The 8,507-nt window shown below is 38.6% G+C and overlaps 1 pseudogene; it reads right to left on the bottom strand.

Annotated features, from left to right (window-relative positions):
- Nucleotides 1-5,135: 5,135 nt before the first annotated feature.
- Nucleotides 5,136-7,619, bottom strand: LOC137200802 (uncharacterized; annotated as a pseudogene).
- Between the last annotated feature and the right edge of the window lie 888 nt (nucleotides 7,620-8,507).

Genomic DNA, 8,507 nt, shown 5'->3' with positions numbered 1-8,507 from the left:
ATTTAGACATTCCTGGAGTTGATGTCCTGGGAATTTTGGCACCAGACGTCGACCACTGTATTCTCAGTTGCATAGCAAGGTAATGTTAGTGTGCATAAAGCCACACCGTGCTATTGTATTTTGTTACTAGAGAAACTGTATTGTTTTTACATTCTATTGAACTCTGTTTGAAGGTAAACGACAGTGTACCAGTGGAGGCTGGTCCATAGAGACAGAGGAGATTGATCCTCCTCTGTTTTTTGAGAGGCAAAAGGGAGATCAAAAGTGTGTGAAGTGGTGGGGGGGGGGGTCCTCCGCAGGGCGGGATCTCTTATATTGGACTCAATGTATTTCTTTTTTTTTCATGTTAATCTGTGATTGGCCAGGACACGTAAAATGACGCTCCAAGGGAGGCTCTCTTCCCTGACCAATCAACAACCAGAATGCAATATTGACATCGAGTTGGTCCAATGATAGTTTCCAGATGTCATCTTCAGTTCTCTCCACTGTAAGGCAGATTAGCAGCAGTGGATAGCTCCTTGCGTTAGCCAATGCAACAGTTAGCTTGTTGTAGCAGCCTGAAGGACTCTTCATACATCCATGGAAGGACTGTTAAGGACTGTTGTTAAGGTAATGGGAGAAATTATCTGGATTGTGCAGCAGGATGCTGGCGGGGAGGCTGGAGAGAGAAGCAACCGGAGAAACAACCAGGAGAGTTAGCTTGTTTGTCATTGTTGCTAATGATATCAGACTGGTTAAGCAGCAGCCATAAAGTTCTGTTAACTAACATACCAGATGACCAACAGTCACAAATGGACGTTATGACATGAATACTTCATCTCCATGAAAGAAAGAAGACGACAGATACAGCTTCTCTCTCTCTGTCTCTTTGGTCGCTAATTTCATCTCTGATGGTTAAATGACTCTGTGAGGCTTTTTTGTGTTTTTTATCTCCTTAACAAGAATGCAGCAGAGATCATATAACATGTTGTGGGTAGTTTGCTTGTTGAAGTTACAGTGAGCTGTCTGGACTCACGCATTCATTCGTTTTTAATTGAGTGGTTGTTCAATCACCTGTTGATGTGTGATTAGTGAATGAGTGCAGGAGGTCTGGCTGCTTGCTTCTGACAGTTTCTTTAGTTCGGTTTTAAGCTGGGCCGTATATTGAGTAATAAGCTTAAAGTAACTAGAATAAGAAGTGTTAATTAGTGGTCAGATAATGAACAGATTGTAGTTGATCCGTGATCCGTACGGATCGCCTCCTACGGTTCGGCAGGTATATGAACTGTAGATTAATTGCAAAATTTAATGTCTCATTTAAGACAAAGTAAACAAACTGCTGTAAGTACAAGTCATGGGCAGACAGCATGTCGCTAACAGGAATTTTGAAGAGCAACAATCAAACCAGCATCTAACGGGTCTGTGACATTTGAGTTATGTTTACCTGCTGTTTGATGTGTAATTAGCATCTAGCTGCTAACTGGCGTTAGCGGTGAATGTTTGTTATCAAGTTTTGATGTAAGTGTGTTACAGATAAATAGAAAACAAAGTTTTATTTGTCTTCCCCCTTTTTTTGGCTGATCTAATTATGATCTGATCCGTGACTCAAATCCGTGATACAATCCGAACCGTGAGTTTTGTGTTCATGTTAACACCCCTAGTGTTGACATGTCAGCTTTGTAGACTATATTTTGTATGGCGTGCACATAGATCAGAGTGTGTAAGTCATGTATTTGATACATGCATTAATTCTTTCTGATGTGAACCTACACTTATAGATCTGAATGTTTTTAGTGTTCAATCTTTCTTGTATTCAGCACTGATCTGAACCTGTATCACATTATAAGCTTTGTGCTAGTTTATATATTTCTGTATACTAAGAAAATATATAGGAAACATGTGTAAATCATGTGATATGTTGTCTGTTTTTAATGAGAACATAAATTTGTTGTCACAATAGAACAGTACTATAAATTTGAATTTCACTTTGTTGGTAAAATGACATTTGATCCACTCCATGGCTAAAATGAGCAGTTCTTTGTTTAGAGACATTATGTATATGCTAAATGTCTTTAAAGAAGCAGCCTTTTCACCACTCAAGCAAATTGTTTTATTGGCATATAAAATTGCCCCCCACCCCTCCGATTTCATTAGGTGGGACAATGATATAGTTTGATGCAGTTTCTTGTAAGATGCCATGTTGGTTTTCCTCCTGTCCTCCCCAATTTTTTGAGTCACCAGCCGCCACTGCAGTGTACTGAGTTGTGCAATCTCCAGGGAGTGCCACGTGGGGTTGGTGAAACTTGTGAAAAATGTAGGCCTAAGTGTACTTTGCGAGTATACCTTGTACATTGACAGGGTATTTTTGTGGGTTTATGGCTGTTAACTATGTATTTGTCTGGTTCTATTTTGTTTTCTGTTGATAGTCATAGCCCACTGCCGTATTTTGTTTCTGTTATTTTTCTTTTAGATCATTTTTTGTGTTAAATCTGCCACCAGCTGTGAAAGCACATGAGCTGCTCTCTAAAAGGACTCAGTAGCTTACACACTGTTAAAATGACCTGTTGCAAATGTTGTCAACAATAAAATTAAAGCTACAAGAACCCCTGAAGTAATTTTGTCCTGTGTGGCATCTAATTCCACAGGCTACATTTATCTCACTATTATGCATCTGCTGCTGTAAAAAATTTAGGAGAATCAGCATGTAGTCAAGGGCACAGCAAGGAGGAAAGGGATGGCAAGGACAGTGTAACAGAGACAGAGGTGGGTTACAAAGTTACTTTTCTTGACCCTACCTGTGTTTTACATCTGTGTTTTGAGTTTGTATCCCCTGTATTGCACATCAATAAAGGGTTGAGACTGTTTAGAGCTGTTTCCTGCCTCTCCTTCCACACTGTTTATCAATAATTTACAGAATTTTTGCACAATACTGAAGATTGAGAAAAAAGGTTGTTTAGTTAGTTCAGATTCAAAGTCAACAACTGTGAGAGAAATCTGAGCCTTAAATTTCCTACACTATCTGTGACACTGAAATTACAGATGCTCATATATTAAAGTTAGAGGCATGATTTTGGGCTTGCTTTAACAACTAAAAGTCTGTAACCTCAATGTCACACAGTGTGGGAACTTTGAGAGCTTCACAGTCTTCTGCTTTGAATCTGTACTCAGATGTACAAAAGCTGATATAAATTAAAGTTAAAAAATTCAAATTAAATCATTCCCTAACATTTTACACAATCTGTCAGGACATTTTTTGAAGTGCTGCTAATACACAACTATGGAAGCAAATAATTGCAATAATAATTTGAGTTATATCAGCAATTGAATACCACACTTTGAAATTTTATCACTACTGAATACTTTAATGTTGTTAAATACCACTGAATATATTACACTGAAATGTTTGACTTTGAAAACCAGCTTTGAAATGACTAACTTGTAACTGCATTATGTTAAAATGCATCCCTTTTCCGTCTTTTGTCCTGAACCAGGATTTCAAGGAATTGTTGTTGCTGTTAAGCTATGTGTCTGTTTTTTGCCTCCTATCTTCCTTGACCACTTCTCTTTCCACTGCTCTTCAGAATGACTGGGTGTGTTATTTGTGGAGTTTGTAGTAAACACATGAACTAACAAGGCTATGTGCAAACATTTAGCATTTGAAACTCAATGTCAAGTGTACTTATAGGCTAATTTGTAACACTGGTGCACCTTTCAGTGCATTTAAAAAAAAAAAAAGTATGTATCTATGTACACTGCATATATACTGTATACTATGTATACAAATTTTACTATGTATACTGAGCATGTTTTGCAGAAAAAAATAATTATCTTATGCAAATGGTTACCTATATTACTGCATATTATGAAGATTCTATTGTATGTATTATGTAATGGATAATTAACGTGTAAGTGTGTGTTAAACGGTTTTAAGGCACAACATGGAGGCAAAGAACCACTCGACACAAAGTGCCTTAAAACTGTTTAACACACACGTACAAGTTGATTATCCCACTAATACCAAAGTCATTTTCCAGCAATAGAAAATACAAGCATTCACATTTTTGGTTAAAGTTTTGCACTCAAAATCGAAAGGTTATGAGACAAGAGCTTACCGTTGTCATAACAAATTGCCACACTGTACTTGCCACCATCCTGAACAGAGGCATAAAATTCCCATAAGGTGTCATTAAGCATAACCGCAGAGTATGTCTCCAAATCAGTGTTCTTTTGTTTTTGGGAGAGAAAGCCTCTCAGTATATTAGCTGCCCATTTGTTGCCTTTTTTGTATTAATCTCATCCCTCTCTTCTTCTTTCATTTTAAGCTCTTCAGGTGTCAGTTCTTTATGCCATTTTTCACTTGGTTTCTTTCTTTTCTTCTCCATTTCTTTTTTTCTGCTGTGTTGCATTCTTCAAAACTTCATAAGGAGTAAGGTTTGACAGCTGTGCTCTTTAATGTTACTATTGTTACAGGTTGGGTAGCGGATTAATATAGAACAGTGATAAAACTTGAGCTGAACTACGTGTGCGATACATGGTTTTAACGCACACCTGCCAGCCAATCAGAAAAGAGTATTCACCCAGACCATGGTATAATTACATTATATCTCAGGGCACTATTCAAATAGAGCAGGTCTAGACCGTACTCTTTAATTTACAGAGACAACTATTCCCCCATGAGCAAGCACTTGGCGACGAGAAGAAACCTCAGATCGTCTACTTTGACTGGTTGGGTTGAGAGATAAAGAAAGAGAGAGGAGGAGAGGGGGATGGGTGGGTTGGGGGGGGGGGGGGAACGACAAAGAGAGGCAGAATAACAACAATAATAACAATAACAATAATAATAATAGAGATATGACTAGCAATAGGAAATAGCAGCAATAGCTAGAGAAGGACACCAACAGGACCGCCCCACCGTCCCTGCACCACCCCTGCAGCGAAGGTCCACAGCCTGGATCCCGGGGTTTCCTGCGAGATGAGAAAGCACAGAAAACTTTGGGGAAGAAGCAAATTACTAACATGCATTAACTGTACATGAATGCATACAGATGGAGAGGAGGAGGAGGAGAGAGGAGCTCAGTGCATCATGAGAAGTTCCCCAGCAGTCTAGGCCTATAGCAGCATAACTAGAGGCTGGTCCTAGGCAAGCCTGGCCGGCCCTAAGTGTAAGCTTTATCAAAAAGGAAAGTTTTAAGCCTACTCTTAAACATAGAGAGGGTGTCTGCCCCCCTGACCAAATCTGGAAGATGGCTTCACAGGAGAGGAGCCTGATAGCTGAAGGCTCTGCCTCCCATTCTACTTTTGGAGACTGTAGGAACCACAAGTTCATTCTGGGAGCGCAGTGTTCTAGTGGGATAATACGGTACTATGAGCTCTTCAAGATATGATGGTGTCTGACTATTAGGGGCTTTGTAAGTGAGGAGAAGGATTTTAAATTCAATTCTGGATTTTACAGGAAGTCAATGCAGTGAAGCTAAAATAAGAGAAATATGATCTCTTTTTCTAGATTTTGTCAGTACATGTACAGCTGCATTCTGGGCCAGCTGGAGAGTCTCTAGGGATTTGTTAGGGCAGTCTGATAATAAGGAATTGCAATAATCCAGCCTAGAACTAGGACTAATTTTTCTGCATCTTTTTGAGACAGGATATGCCCGATTTTCACAATATTACGTAAGTGAAAAAAGGCAGTCCTTGAAATTAGTTTTATGTTAGAGTTAAAGGACATATCCTGATCAAAGATAACTCCCACATTCCTTACGGTGGAGCTGGAGGCCAGGGCAAAGCCATCTAGAGTAGCTATGTGATTGGATAATGTGTTTCTAAGGTGTTTAGGGCCAAGCACAATAACTTCAGTTTTGTTTGAGTTTAGTAGCAGACAATTGCAGGTCATCCAGGTCTTTATGTCCTAAGGCATGCTTGGAGTTTAGTTAACTAATTGGTTTTATCTGGCTTCACTGACAAATATAGTTGAGTATCATCTGCATAGCAATGAAGAGTGTTTCCGAATAATATTACCTAAAGAAAGCATATATAAGGTGAATAGTATTGGTCTAAGCACAGAACGTTGTGGAACTCCGTGTCTAACTTTTGCATGCATGGAGGATTCATCATAAACATGTACAAACTGAAATCGATCTAATAAATAGGATTTAAACCAGCTTAATGCAGTTCTTTTAATGCCAATTAAATGTTCCAGTCTCTGTAATAGGATGTGACGGTCAATTTTGTCAAATGTGGCACTAAGATCTAACAAGACAAGTACAGAGAGAAATCCTTTGTCCGATACAGTTAGATCATTTGTGACTTTCACCAGTGGTGTCTCTGTGCTATGATATGCTCTAAATCCTGACTGAAAGTCCTCAAATAAACTATTCTTATGTAGAAAGTCACATAACTGATTAGAGACTGCTTTCTCAAGGATCTTAGAGAGAAATGGAAAATTAGATATAGGTCTATAATTGGCTAAAATGCCTAAATCAAGAGTAGGCTTCTTAAGAAGAGGTTAAATTACAGCTTTAAAAGGACAGTGTTACATAGCCTGTTACTAAAGACAGATTGATCATATCTAATAAAGAAGTGCTAACTAAGGGTAAGACTTCTTTAAGCAGCCTAGTTGGGATGGGATCTAAGAGACAGGATAATGGTTTAGATGAAGAAATTGTTGAAGTTAATTCAGGAAGGTCAATTGGAGAAAAACAGTCTGAATATATATCAGGTTTTATAGCTATCGCTAAGGTTCCTGTGTTTGTGGATAAATCAGAGCCTGTTGGGGGCAGGAGGTGATGAATTTTGTCTCTAATAGTTAGGATTTTATCATTAAAGAAGCTCATGAAGTTGTTACTACTGAGAGCTATAGGAATACATGGATCAATAGAGTTATGACTCTTTGTCAGCCTGGCCAAAGTGCTGAAAAGGAACCTAGGGCAGTTTTTGTTCTCCTCTATTAATGCTGAGTAATAGGCGGCTCTGGCATTACAGAGGGCCTTCCTATGTGTTTTAAGACTATCTTGCCAGACTAAGTGCGATTCTTCCACTTTGGTGGAACGCCAAATCCTTTCAAATTTTTGCGATGTTTGCTTTAATTTGCAGGTTTGGGAGTTATACCATGGAGGTTTCTGTTTTATTTCCTTCCTTTTTAAAGGGGTGATGGAGTCAAGTGTTATTTGCAGTGAGCCTGCAGCACTATCAGCATTATCAATTTGGGAGGGACTAAAGTTAGCATAAGAGTCCTCTGTAGTATTGATAGAAGGCACTGAATTCATAGCTAGCTAGCTTAGCTACAGCACTATCAGATAGACATCTAGTGAAGACATTTTTGTCTAATGGTGTGTAATCCTGTAATAGGACAAGGTCGAGGGTGTGGGTAAGATAGTGAGTGGGTTAATTTGCACTATGAGAGAAGACAATTGAGTCTAATAATGAGATAAACGCAGTGCTAAGACTATTGTTATCGACATCCACGTGAATATTAAAGTCACCTGCTATAATTACTCTGTACTAAGGACTAAGTTTGATAAAAACTCTGAGAATTCAGATAATAAGAAATAAGAGTATGGGCTAGGAGGACGGTACACTATAACAAATAGAATTGGCTGTTAAGTTTTCTAGGTTGGGTGAGAGAGACTAAGAACAAGGCTTTCAAATGAGTTATAATTGAATTAAATTAAATTAAATCCATGCCCCATTATCAAATATTGAAGTAAATAATACTGAAAAATTAAGATAATAAAAAGCTTGTGGTGTTTCTTTTATTTCAACGTGTGCATTTTTGTCATTAAATACCATTTTTAACACTTAACCTTACACAGTAGCAGGGTCTAACATCCATAATAAACTTGAAGATGTTCTGCACTGGTGTAGGTTGTAAAGAGCACACTCTCTGCTGTTACTGCTGTTTCTTTCCATAAACCCAAAAATTGCCTGAGGATGAGCCGCAAGTTATACAAATGTCATTGTTGTGAAGCATATATAGCTTTACAGAGCTCACTTATCTAACTAGCTAGAAGCCACAGCTGGTGAAAGGTCAAAGTGTCTCATCTTCCCTGCCAAGAGCTCTTTACAGGCCCCTCCGCCTGGTGGGGATTTACCCTATCGCTCAGAGCAACATGAAGGGTGTGTGTGTTTATATGACTGCACATGACGTATAACATAACCTCACTCAAGTACAGTACACCAGCTGGTTGAGCTGTGTGAAATGACATCTCATAAGAACAAATAAAGACCAATCGTTAATAAAAGCTGGGTAAAAAGCATTGAGAGGGTGAGATGGTGTGTACATTCCACATGCCAACTACTCTGCTGATGAGTTTCTCTTTTTAACAAAAACTTTCCTCTTCTTTTTTTCAGTGATATGTGATGATAGGGTTACAGTAAACAAGTCTCAACAATTCCTGTACAGATGTTTCACATTAAAAGCCACAAAATCTGAAAAATTTGGTCACACACTCCAGGATTCCATACAGGATTCCATAATGTTAATTGAAATTAACATTTCAACAGACAAGGCTGGGGTCAAGCCCAGCTGATAAAGC

Source organism: Thunnus thynnus, chromosome 17 (assembly GCF_963924715.1).
Source record: "Thunnus thynnus chromosome 17, fThuThy2.1, whole genome shotgun sequence".
NCBI lineage: Eukaryota > Metazoa > Chordata > Actinopteri > Scombriformes > Scombridae > Thunnus > Thunnus thynnus.
This window is presented reverse-complemented; position numbering and strand designations above follow the sequence as displayed.